Source organism: Ambystoma mexicanum, chromosome 3p (genome assembly GCF_040938575.1).
Source record: "Ambystoma mexicanum isolate Mex_15411 chromosome 3p, UKY_AmexF1_1, whole genome shotgun sequence".
NCBI lineage: Eukaryota > Metazoa > Chordata > Amphibia > Caudata > Ambystomatidae > Ambystoma > Ambystoma mexicanum.
Genome location: NC_090925.1, coordinates 535,375,116 through 535,388,678, shown reverse-complemented (window position 1 = coordinate 535,388,678; position 13,563 = coordinate 535,375,116). Strand labels below are relative to the sequence as shown.

Here is a 13,563-nt window from a genome sequence, read left to right as displayed (position 1 = left end):
ATATCATATCATATCAAACCATCTCTACAAAAGCCTTTTTTTCCTGCTTTTTTGTGTGGAGGACCTGTAAACATTACAGGTACCGGTCAAAAATGGTGTTGAGACATGAGGCCCAGAGTCGTCAAGACAGCCTGTTGCAAGGACCGGAGCAGCGAAGTGCAGTGTAAATTGCACCTCCGCTATGTAAAAGCCCCTTTTTGTGAGCGACAACATTTGATCATTGTGGGCATGATTCATGGAATATTTGCCTGGTTCAAAGTGAATTTGCACTGTTGGAAAGCGACTTTGCACTGCCGACACAAACCCCGATTCATGGACCTGTGCGGAGTGTATTTGTGCCGTGCAAAGTCCCGAAAAGTCTGTGCATAGTCATTTTTGCAGTTCAAAATAACTTTGCTCAGACTTTTCAGGAGTGAAAATTCACTTTGAACCAGGCAAATATTCCATGAATCGGGCCCTGTGTCTTTAAAAGGTACAATAAAAATTGAGCTCATATGTCATCGTATTTGGAATCCTGTCAGGGCGTTGGTGCGCTCCTTAAGTGTTGCGGTCATCCCTTTGAAAAAGCTTGACCTGCGCCTCTCTGCGTGCCTGTTCCATTGCTAAGGGGAGAAGATCAATAATAGCTAATGTCACTCAAGCATTGCCATTATGATCCCGCTGCTTGCCTTGTGCAGGCAGACGCCATCTCACAACCCTTCTCCAGATTGTTATCTGGCACCTGTGATATTCCCCGTCAGCCCATTCTGTTTGCTCTTGCATGTCATGGCAAGGACAGCAAAATGGCGGCGGCCTACCATTAGGGACCTACGATCCTGTGTGCAAATGGCCTCGGCGAGAGCGCAGCCCAGTGAGCTCTGTTCGTTCGGTCAGTGCTCTGAAAGGCTCAGTGACATTGCCCCAATGCACGGCGCCAAGACATTCGCATCAGGCAGCCAAGACATCGCTCAAGCACCCTGGAATCAAAACTCAATTACAAGTTGGACGGCACGCGGCACGCTGACCTCCAACTGCTCTCCTCACTAGAAATCTATCATCCAGCAGAGATTTCCTGAAAATCAACGGGGGCAGAGAAACCGTTTTTTCCGACGAAATCCAATCCAGCTGAGTGTCCTCATGAATATGCTTCTGTTCTTTGCTATACGAGTAATGGAAAGGGTAATAGTAAGGAGATCGGATTGCGAGAAGCTAATGTCCTCATTAAACTACCGATTCGCGTATCATAATAGGTGGTGCGCGAGTCGGGGGAAGGGCAGAAAATGAGTCTATGTAGTTCTCTTTTTTAACAATCGCAGAATAATCTGCAGCCTGTTTTTTTCCAAGATTATTTGAAATTAGGTTTCCGCGATACATTCTGTTTTGCTTCCAAACGCGCGCAGATTAACAATGAAGGCGCGTGTACTCATAAAATAGCTCAGCGAGTTAACACTGCTGCAGAAAACCGCGTGCCCCCCACTGATGAGTTATTTGTATCGTGGAGGAGTCGGGCTCGCCTCCTATTATGGAGCTTGTTGGTAGCGGCAGATCTCCTGTACAGCACCGCGAAGCTGTAAGACGTCAGAAGCAAGCACTACATACTGCAAGCATCTAGTGTATGACTGTTACCCCGGCCGAGGTAGAGGAGCCCCCTTGCGACCTGAAGCTAGGCGTGTGCTCAGTAATGACCCACACTATCAACATCAGTGGAGCATACTCATGCATGCATACATACTATTCAATGAAGATATACCTCATGCAATGAGAACTTATCAGCATGGTGGCAGGGCTGTGCACTATTTGGTTGAGTTTTGAAAAGTTAACTTTGCACAAGGGATTGCTGAGAACTATGCTTTTCACCAGACATGCCCCCCAATAACATATACAAATTCAAAGTATAGATTCTATACATAATCCAGAGAACACGCGTGTTCTTTACAGAGCTTTACACGTTTCCCAGGTGGCAATTGTGCCATGCCTCAACCAGCACCCTCAGCAGTTTCTTGTATACCTTATTATGCTGTTCTGAATCTATTTGCCAATGAACTCTTTCACCTGGTAACATGTTTCACATGTGAAGCTTTCCGATCATCCTTACCTTAATGGGATAAGTGATGTGTCGTGGGATGCACTCACTTGATGAAGTTTGATCGCTTAGATAAACTTAATTCCTTTCTTCTCTCCCTAACCAGCTAGTTGGATAGGCTGCTGCAAAAAGCGCACCTCTTTTGGTCCCTTGCTTCTTCCGTCCTGCATGGTGGCTCGGTCATTGCTGGCTCACGCCACAAGTCTTCTTCACGCCCGTGTCCAAAGCGAGCGTGGCCTCAGGTAACTGAGCGCAGTTCCCGTGCATCTGCCGGCGGCAGGTGAGGGCGTCTCCCTCTCATCCCGGCTCCACTTTGCAGTCCGTCCCACGACTGTGGTAGGATGACACGCCGCTGCTGCAGGCTGTGGCGGCGGAGATCTTCCTCGCGTTCCCAGCGGGGTCTGCAGGATCACAGCGCTGAATGTTAAGCGAGCAGCACCATGCAGACAGATCCGCGCTTCTGCGGACAGCTCTGCTACATGGCGGCCTGCGCCGCCGAATATGATCAGACACGCTTTACAGCAGGCGGCCGCGCTGGCTGCTCATCACAGTGTGTGCAACAAGCAAGCGTTCTATGTCGCGCGCCTTGTTTCAGATTCTTTATTCCAGCACAGCAATAACCAGTTTGAAGAGAAAGTGACAGGGTGACGACCCGGCAATTTAGGTGGGAGTCATAACTCTGAACTTCAGGTTTTAAGCGCCGCTGGTGAGAGAGAGAAGTTCCTTCACTTGATGTCTGGGACCTGATAAAATCGGATGGGCGTAGTTCAAGTTATCTCCCAAAGTGCTGTGTTTCTTCACCACACAGCATTACATGGGGGTGCCATGAAACTTTCCTTCACTGTGACAATCAACTACCGGGGCAACAGTGGTGCAGGAATGATTATCGGTTTCTAAACCATCAATCAGCCCCACACCTCTAGTACACCAGAAGGGATCCGAACAGATTGGAAACACAAGAAAATTATAATTCTCCCTGTCCAATTTTGGTAACGTACACAGAACGGCAGGCTTATCTCCAAATGGTTGTGGATCGCTAGTTAGTTGCAACACAGCAAAAATACAGTTATTACCCAATGATAAAAGGGATTGTCCAGTCAAGGGTATATAAAAATATCTACTTTATTATAATCACAACAGACAGTTCTAGCACACTACAAAATACAACACACCCTGTATAGGAATGCAGAGGACAGACAGCTTGAAGAAGGAAAGGGGATGCACTCTGGATGCTGACAGGAGGGTAGTTGGTAAAGTAATTGCAATAGTTCAAGGATACTTGGTTTCAACTGAAAGGGAGCAATGGGTCATAAATTGTCACTAGGGGCCTTCGGAGAAGGATCATGGGGACAGAACCACAACGTACCTTGTGCTTGTAGAAGTTCTTGGTGCTCGACAGCATAGAGTCGGTTTCAGGACACATGGCAGCTTCTGCAACAGATTTCCAGATAGAAGACAGCTCGAGGTCAGCAATCATTGTCTCGGTGCTGGCTGGCGGGTCTGAAGCACTGGCCGAGCGGCTCTGATGGTGTTATCGACTGCAGCGTACTAACAGTCAGTGGTGCAGCTGGTTGCAACTCGAGGGTCACGACTGGCTAAAAATGTCCTTTAAACCAGGCATCAGTAGATGCTTGTCGATGCACTGGTCATAGCTTCTTCACTGGGCACGAGTCATCCTTTAAGACGAACGACCCAAAGCTGAGGAGAGTGTTGCAGGCAGCTGCCTTGTCCTTAGTTTGGTTGAGCAACTCTCTGGCACTTCCCATCTAGGAAGCTTGCTGCAGGGCCTACCAGGGCATGCTGTGTGCTGGCTGGGTACCAGTTCTGGAACTGCTGGCGGGTCCTATGCATTCACTATCTCCCACTGTCCCTTGGGAAATGTTTAGCAGAGGGATCTTACTTCTCCCTTGGAGGCCCTGGCCTTCCTTCACTAGCTGAAGATGTAAGGTATACTCTACCTTCAGCCAGGGTCCAATGCTGAATTTTTCCTACTACGCCTTGCAAAGTCTTCAGATGATCTGCCCAAAAGAGGGGCTCAGCCCTCTTTTAAATCCAAATGGGCCACAGTGTTTGGTGTAGGCTAAGCCAACCTTAATGGACCAATCCTGGGTCCCCATCAACAATCTCCTGTATGCACAAGGTCATAACCAGAGTGCTCTGCAACAGAAAAGGTAAAGGGGTAAAAACATGTAATATTAAGTCTCACCCATCTTCTTGTCTGTTGTGGATCAAAAGGTCTCTCTGGTTAATTGAGCTCTTTCTGGTTCCTGATTAAAGCGGCAGGTCCCCGGTACAGCGAGGAGGAGTGACCTCTGACCGGCCCATAGAATCAGAGCTCGCCCTCGAGCACTTTAAGACGAGATAGCTACACCTTGAGGTGGATGGGGTGCAGGATTCTCTTACTCCAACACCAATCAATAAGGACCACTCAATGGTTTGGCAAAGGGGAGTCCGTTTAATGACAAGTACAAAAAACGGGGAAACATGGAGATCAACAATGATACGATGGCCCATCTCGCTTCAACTCACAACAATCTTCATTCAAACAGCAATAGCTATAGCCAAAATTTGTCATCATTGACGTGTAACACTCAAAAGATTGTCATGCAATTCTATTGGTTGGAAAAGGTAACTTAAGTATAGGTGCTATATCTGTATATGGTAACGGAGCGTGAGGACTGGATAACTCTTATCGGGTGGGCGTCTACGCCCTTCCCTCTACATTACTCATGCAAACGTCACTAAAGGTAGAACGTGTCATTGGTTCTACTATCTATAGGACCTTAGATTATTTGGCCCACTGTCATTGGGCTGGCTACAACCCTAAGCATAAATCTCCACTTTAATTAGCAGCATGCAGAATGGTCACCCAGATGCAGGATGCCCCAAGATTCACCCAGCCTCCCTTCCAAAAATCAGTACTTTAGAGCTATGTGTCAATTAGTTGGCTGAGGTTGGCCTCGAAACTGTAGCTTCTTGTCCGGAAAAGTTATGGTATCTCCTGCTTTGGGTAACATAAGACGTTGGTACCTCTTTGCGCGTGGCTGGTTACGTGTTAGCACACCGTGAATCGGCTTTGTTTTCCTTCTATCTGTGCATTTAATTCGCTTTTTCGGCCACCACCTCCCTGGGCCCCCTTATCTCGACCTTCACAGGGCAGGCAGCTCTGCTCTTAAGTTTCATTCTCCGAAGTTAATGTCTGCCTCCTTCTCTTGGTTTGACCTCGATTTCCCAGGCACAGCCTGCTCCTTGCTGAGTTTCGATTCCCCCTTCTCTCTTCTTGTTTTAGCTGGAATAAGAATCCTGCTCTGTTTGACCCTTAGTAACTTGGGTTGATTCTGCTTCGCACTTCGGACTCGCACTTATATAATGTGCTTCGTTGAGGTAGATATATAGTTGGCGCTTTCCGCTCTATTCTTCTACTAAGCATAGCAAGCCACACTGTTTTCTAAGCTTCTTGCGTTACAAGCCTATGTAACGGCGTTAGCTGGTTGAATACTTTCATCCTGCTTTACAGTTACGTTTCTTTATATTTCAACATGGTCTCTTCTTCTATGTCTGTGATATCTTTATCCATGGTGTTTCGTCTTTGGGTGTCATATTTTGGTTGTCGTTCTTCATCTGTACTTCTGTCTGGGCCCTTGTGATGTCACCATTTGTCTTCCATTAAGGCCTTTTGTGTTTCTTCTGGGACAGTGTTTAAACAATCTTAATTTCTTGTCATTTGCTGGTATGGTTCTCTCAATGGATACCTTACTGCCCATGGTTGTCTGGTTATTGGTGCTTCAATAGGTATTGCTCTTCTGATTGGCACTGGGCAGCGCCCTAGTGCAGCTCTCTGCTGGTTTATTTGCTCATCGTACGTCACATATCTCAGTGTGAATGCTCGTGGTACTTCAAAATGGGTGACTGGAGTGCAGGCCATATTTGGGACCTTCTCTACTCTCCCCCCTCTGGTTGGTTCATCGACCACTTTGGCTTCCTCCTTGCGGTTCGTCTTACTTGGTTCTTCTGTATCCATTTCTTCCTCGTCTTCTGGGTTTGTACATAATGTTTTGAAGGAATGTTTCTTCGGCGTCCCTATTTGTATAACTCCTTTCAGGTTTCCTGCTGTTTTCACATGTTCGTCTTTATTCCATGTCATTAGCTGACATTGTCCACTTGGGCTGCAATAGATCCATTTTCATTTATAATTTCTGCGTTTCCTGTGATACAGAAACTGTTCCTTCTGGTGCGTACTTGCTGGTCTTCACAAAGTCTTTTATTTCTTCGTCAGTTAGGTCTCTGGGTTTCCATCCTGGCTCGACATCAATCATGATCTTCATCCCTATGGCTTTCTTCACAGTTTTCTGGCATTGCGAGATTATTATCTTGATAACACAAAATCCTAATAGTATCATCAATAGCAGGGCTCCCAGAAACTTCAATATGTCTTCCATCCATTGTGGGACCCACGAGAATAGTGATCCAAACCAGCTGTCATCATCAACTTCGTCAGTTTCATCGATCATCTGGTTCTTTAGGTTTGTCAGCATACCTATGGCTTCTGTTAAAGTTCCATTTTCCTCATCGTGAGAAGGTATAAATGTACAATATGATTCTCCGATTTTTGCACAAACACCTCCATCCATCGCTGTGATCATGTCAAGTACATATCTGTTCTGGAGAGTCATCAGTCGGATTGCTTTTAACTCTTCCTTGATTGCATTGAATCCTTTTATTGTCAAGTTGATGGATTGCAGCAGCTCCCATCTGGTTATTTGTAACCATTTAGTGTTTGCTCTAACTTGGAATCTTGGCATGAGGATTGTCGCAAACACTGATGAGGTGAGGCTGAACAGCCTGTGTTCATATGGGATTGCATGAAATGCTTCTTCTGATTTGGCAGAGAAGTAATTCTCTCTCTTCATTTGGGATACCAGCTCCGCAGATCTCGTTTTCCTGAGGTGAGCATCTGCCTTCGGGAAACAGTGAATATTCAGGTCACTTTTCGGGATCACTAATGCTGGAACGTGAACATTCACTATTGTGCATATGCCTCCCTAGTTCTTTGGTAGACTAATGTAAGCTTTGGTCCACACGCCCAATAATTATCCATAATTACTGCAATTCCATGAGTCATTCCTGGAGCTTCAAAAATTCGTCCACACTTCTGATTCTCTCCCATTTTTCTTGTGCAATTGTTCCTGAAGCACAATTTCGGGCTTTCCAGTGGCACTATCTGCAGGGGCCCACCTCTGTCTTCGACCCATGTCAGTAATCTTGTGAGTCTTGGCCATAGAGGTTTGCACAACCTCTGTGAGTTTTCTATTGCTTCCTTGCAGGCTCCAAGTACCATCCATGCTCGGCAGATCACCACTCCTTCTTCCCATCCGTTGGGGGAAAGCACTGTTCCCCAAATCTGCATTTGGCCTATGTTCTTCCAAATTTGAGCCTGTTCCGGAGCTTTCCCTTGGACGTTCAGTCTCGGGTTTATTTCCCATCTTATTCCTGCTCCTTTAACTTCAGGTTTTTCGTACCTGATCACGTGATTCCTAGTATGAGCTTTATTTCTCGTCTTAATGTCCTGAACATAATCATCTTCATCGGGGTAATCTGTTTCAGTTGCCCATATCAATGAGACATCCATCCCCATGAACTGGCCTCTGGTGTTGCACATTGCTATAAGTAACAGACAATGTGCTGTCGGGACATCATTTTCTACAATCACGAAGATCTTGGATTTCCCCACGCTGTACGGTAGAAGTGCACAAAGGAAGCATTCCCCTTCTGAAGTTCGCCTTCCAACTTCTTTCATGTGCTGGTACCAAGTGTTGTTCCCTAAATGTGCTGTGCTGTTCAGGTAGTCATTCAGTTCATTGTTATCTTCATGTAGGCTTCTCTTGATTCTCAGTGTCTTCCTGTAGTTTGCTCTAACTATATCCCTAAATGCATCTGTATGGCTTTTTCTTGCTGGAGGACCCTCAGGTATTCTGGTCCACGGTGCAGGTCTCTTTATCTGCATCGATGGGGTAGATGGAGGTTTTGCAGTTCTCTCCTTCTCTTCTTGCATCCTTTTCCTGCCATCCATAAGTGCCTTTATCAACCACCAACCTGTCGCTGGCCCAGTGCATGACTGTATCGTGGGCCTGGTACTTGTCCCTCATGTTGGACTATGCGTGCTGGATAGTACAGCCTCTGTTGTTCTGGTCTTCAGGTCCTCTTGTAGTTTTCTTACTCTGGCTATGTTTGATAGTAGAAGATCTACTAACATTTGTGTCCTTGCGGAGAGTCCTTCTGTGGCCGCTTCTTTTTTCCACAGGGTGTCTGACAGCACTGCTTCTGTTGACTCTCCTCTTACTTCGTCTCGTTTTTTTCTCACTATCTCCTGTGAAAGCCTTTTCGGTTGGCAGTCTCGTCTTCTCTGTTGCTTTCGTTTGAGGTTCTGTGGTCATTGACACTAGGCCTGGTTTGTGTGCATTCAGTGTGTGTGTGCGTGTGGGTATCAGTGCTTTGCCTACATGCCTTTCGTGCCGACCCTTTCTCTGGCTTTCCTGCTCATTCATTAGCTCAAGTGTATATGTATCACTGCTAATTACATTCACTTTCATTTCATTTACTTTACCATCAGATTTTCTCGGGACTGGAATGACTATATAAGGTCTGGGTGTTTTTGTGGGTTTCATGCATACATCATCAGGTGAGTGCACTGAAATTGGAACGCTTCGTGCACCAATAAAAAATGCAGTCCTGATCGTTAATGACAGCAAACTAATAATAAACACAATGCATAGGTACATTATAGTTCGATAAGTAAGGCGGCAGCATTTTCTTCCAGAGAAGCGAGGGTGCCCCTCTGCTTGTGGGAGGACTAGGTTACTGTTCTGGGCCCCCATCTCGATCAATCACCAAGTGTCAAAGTTATTGTTTTGCCTGACTCAATATCGTACTTTGAACAGTTTGTGTCATAAAGTGTCAAGTGCTTCACAAGTGTCCGCCCTCTTGCAGAAGGTAATTGTCTCTTGATGCGGGATGCAGTTCCTTTGCTAAACTATGGGAAAAATAGATTAAAATAATACTTCAATGAGTCACTTTTACTGTGCATGTTCAAAGTATGTTAGTTCCCAGTCCACTCCTCTAATCTGCTTCAGTCCTTAGGTCATGTTGGACACTGGTCAGTATGAGGAAATATGGGAAAAATGACAACAAATATAACAAATAAGGTTCTTGACTCTGCTTCCTCGATCTGTCCCTCGGCGGAAAGTTTTTTCAGAATCTCCCCAGATAGTCTCTTTGATGATTGGAAAGTTCCACTTGGAGGATTATTCCATGCAGGAGCATTCCCAATTGTGCAATATTTGCTGGATCTCGGATGAATGTGGGGGCGTCAATTTCAATAGGCCTCCCCACTAATTCAGGAAAGTCAGCCACTATGCAGAAAAAGACACTGTGCACCAGTCTGCTGTCTTCTAGTGAAAGGGACATTCGTCCTGTGTTGCTTGGTTCAGGATTATACGTTCTTCTCTTGACGTGAACAATGTATGCACTGTCCAGTCGTGTGAAGTGCAACCAATATGCTAATTTTGTTTAACAGATTGCTCAAATGTTCAGTGCTTGCTGGATCTCGAAGAACGGTCAGCGTGTCTGTGGTTCTTCCGACAATAAATGGGCACTCTTCGATTATGCAAAAGAAAAGTGTATTGATGAGTTCATCTAGTATCACCTGTGGTGCAAGCATTTGTTTCCTTATCACTGTACTCCGGGAGTACGATGAAGGCTTCCGCAATGACAGTTAGCAGGTGTCTGATTACCTTTTCATTCTCAGGCACTTGTAGAAAGTCTGTGACACTGGTGACCCTCCCTACCAGTGACAGATATGATACTAACACTAAGTGGAAGTATGTAACCACGTCCTTTGTGATGTCTCTATGGGGGGACACCATAAGTGCTGCCAAAAAAGGTCTTGGTACTGGATGGATCAGGATACTGTATCTGCTTTCAATGTAAAAGTCCTTGATCAAAGTTTGTTATAGTCTTTTCCTCAGCAAGGCTTAAGTGTGACTTGGTTCAAAAGTTCGTGTTAAAAAACGTGCTGTGGTTTATATGCGCAATTATTATTATTTTTTTTTATTTACTTGTCTATAATCAAAACAAAATTTCATTTTTACAAGAAGTAATTTCTCATAACACTCAGAGTAAAAAGTCGTGCAGGGAAAGCATGAAAACTAAAAAAACATAATAGATCGGCCAGGATTAAAAAAGAAGCCGCACAGAGAGGTAAAACTTTGTTAAGTAATACTGGGTGAACTGTCAGTCTCTATTGTTAGTTTAAGTGCAGCCTCCAACATCTTTACTGCCGCTGTAGACCATTTAGTCTTTTCACCTGCGATCAGGCGACACCACCATGTGTCCTCCTCTCGAAGTGCCACATCATAAATTAGGGGTAACAGAAAAGCTTCTCGCAGATGTGCTGTTTTGGCGCAGTTCAAAAGTAGGTGTCTTATGGTTTCCACCGCTTGTGTGTCTCTGGGCATAGTCTACATGCTTTTGATAGTGATTTTGTCCGGATGGCTCTAATTTCTTGCGTTGGCATTTGGTTGAATCTCATTTTCATAAATATTTTCTGTAGTCTTTTATCAGGGAATTTTATGCAGTAATTCAGAGGTAAACTCAGCTTATTTGTCGTTGGAGGTAGGTGGGCCAGTAACTTGTTTGCCATAGTTGACTCACATGTTTGGATCCAGTCCTCTTGGGCTATTTTTATCTTTATCCTGTTTGGATTTAGCATTAGATCCTCGGTCGTGCAGGCTAGGTCTGCCAACTTTTCTTGTAGTTTTTGCTCCCATTTGTTCAAGGCGTTGCAGTGTCCTTGGATAAGTTCCATCTGAATCGATTTACATATCGGAGGAGTATCTGGAGAAATCATTTTTCGCAGAAGTCTCATCTGACTTTGTTCGACTGAAGCTTTCAAAGATAGTAGGCCCAATTCACGCCTGATGATGGAAATTGATGTCGATTTGGGAAGGCTGAGTACTGCTTTCCACAGAAAACCTTACAATTTAGGCCATATCGTGTCGTGGATGTTCAGGGCAGCGTCGATAGTGTAGATTACGAAGGAACCACCTTTTTTTATTTTGTAAAATTGTATTGCCGGTAGCAGGGAGAATTGTCGGTATTTCCGGTCTACTAGTCTGGTTTGGGTTGTTAATGTTTTGATTTTTGCCCACAGGGCCAAGTGAATAGCTTTTTCCGAGCGTGTTTTATCAAACATTATTCCCAAATATTTTATGCTAGTAACAGTTTCTATCTTCATGCTGTTTAAAAACCAGCATCCGTTGTTGTTTGTAGTTGAGCGATTTTTCCCCATAAAAAGAATTTTAGATTTGGCGATGTTATTTCCAGATCATTTTCATCTATGTACTTGGCCAGATTACTAAATTGGCGCTGAAGCCCTATTTGGGTCTGATCCATAAGGATCAGGTCGTCCGTGTAGAGTAATCTGGATATTGAAGTGTTGCCCACTTTTGGTGGGAATGCCCTTACCGCCGGTTCGGTGTATTGAAAGTCGCCCAGAAATGCAATAAAGAGGGCCGGGGCGAGCGGACATCCCTGCTTCACACCGCGTTCTGATGGAAATTGGTCTGACATCATTCCTTGTCTATTTAAACAAACTCTCAACTTCGTGTCTGTATGGAGTGCAATCATTGGTTCTAGGATTTCGCCCGGGTAATTCCAGTTTGATAGTTTGGACCATAGCTTCAGCCGACTGATTTTGTCAAAAGCTTGCGTCAAGTCTATGAAAGCTAGGTATACATTTGGGGCACCGTTCTTCAGGTTTTCTTTTATGATGTTTAAAGTCAAGATGTTTATACTTGTGCTTGCATTCTTGACAAAGCCCGTTTGCAGTTGATCCAAACATGGAGATGTTCTTGCCCATCTGTGGAATCTGCTTAGAAGAAGAGTTGCAAAAATCTTGCCCATGATGTCTAGGAGGGCTATGGGACTGTAATTAGCTGGATTATCTCTATTTCCCTTTTTGAAGATAGGAAATATTACTGCTTCCGTCCATGTTTTGGGAATTTATTTCGTGGCCTGGCATTGCTTAAAATTTTTTGTTATTCGAGCGGACCATTCGTGGGGATGTTGTTTTAGGTCCATGTTAGTTAGATCGTCCGGTCCCGGTGCCCTTGACGTTTTCAATTTCAGTATTGTAGTCAGAATCTCATCTTGGATGAGATTGCCACCATGGGATGTATGTAGTTTCCTGTAGTTTGGGGCAAAGTTGCGGATTGGGCTGTGAAAAAAGTTGTCCAGGTCGATTCCGATATTACATTTGACAGTTGATTATTTGTCTCACTGTTTTTGTTTTTAATTAAAGCCCAAAATTCTCTTGAGTTTTTTGACATCAGGGTTCTCAGCATTTTCTCTGCGTCGTTCTGATACATGGCCCCTGTATGGTGTTTCAACCATACTCTGTATGATTTTGTGGCAGCTATGGTGATTTCTTTTTGCTCAATATTATCAGAGGCTCTGGCCAGCCGCCTTAATTTGTGCAGTTCTCTTCTTTTCAGGAACAGTTGAGTGTCATATTCATGGACCCTATTTCCATTTGATGGAATTTGATTTCCTTGTTTTTTCCTGTGCATCACGAAGAATGGGAGGTAATTTGGTCTGATTTGCGTGCCCATGGTGTTTCTGTTTTCCTCGTTGAATTTTTGTGTGATCACCTTGATGTTTATCGCTGTAAGTTGGATTCACAAAGACTTGCGTGATAGCTCCACGTCAACTGGATAGATTTCTTTAGGGATGCTCACTGATTTGAAGGTCATTGTCAGCAAATTATGGTCGCTGACTTTAGTTCTGAAGACTTCATAAAAATCAACAGAAGGTAGAAGAGAATATGAAATAAATATATGATCCAGCGTCGCTGAGGTATCAGTTCGTTCCCAGTTTGGAATTGCTGGAAGGTGACCTCGGGCTATTGCCACATTTTGGAAATGTCTAGAGTCCATAAAATCTGACCATAGCGCACCTCGTTGAAAAGATGCCGAAGGATAGGTACTTACAGGGGGTTGCTCACATCTAGCACTCAAATCTCTGCAGATGACGATGTAGTCGGTAGCCATTTCGGTTGTAAATATGTCTAGGGTAACCGTAACGGCTTTGCAGAAATCGATGTTACTTGTTCTTTGCGGATACCAGTAAGACATTTATGATGGCTAGATTGGTTTTAGTTTTTCCCCTTGAAGCCTTTTCTGGGTGAAGCCATTCTGTTTGTAGAGCCAAAATGCCATAGGTTTATGTAACTTTGATAGAGATGCCTAAACCAATTTTGACTGCAGTTAAGAGGCCTGACGATGGTCTGCTGAACATTTCCTTGCTCGCTGGAGAAATGTACGTTTCATATCCGTCTATCGTTGGTTGCTTCAGCAGCCAGGTCTCCTGGAGGCAAATGATATCAAATTTGGCCAGGTCGAATGCATCTGGTTTAGTCAGATGTTTGTGGCCTCTCGTATTCCACG

General features: G+C 44.6%; 1 protein-coding gene across 1 annotated transcript in view; it reads right to left on the bottom strand.

The window, feature by feature from the left end:
* The window catches only part of LOC138580598 (opsin-5-like), a 1,021,543-nt gene extending 1,018,849 nt beyond the window's left edge, over positions 1-2,694 (bottom strand). Inside the window, exon 1 of the mRNA XM_069651261.1 lies at positions 2,075-2,694. The gene's annotated coding sequence lies outside the window, so the exon portion shown is untranslated. The remainder of the gene's footprint in view (positions 1-2,074) is intronic.
* Positions 2,695-13,563: the final 10,869 nt, after the last annotated feature.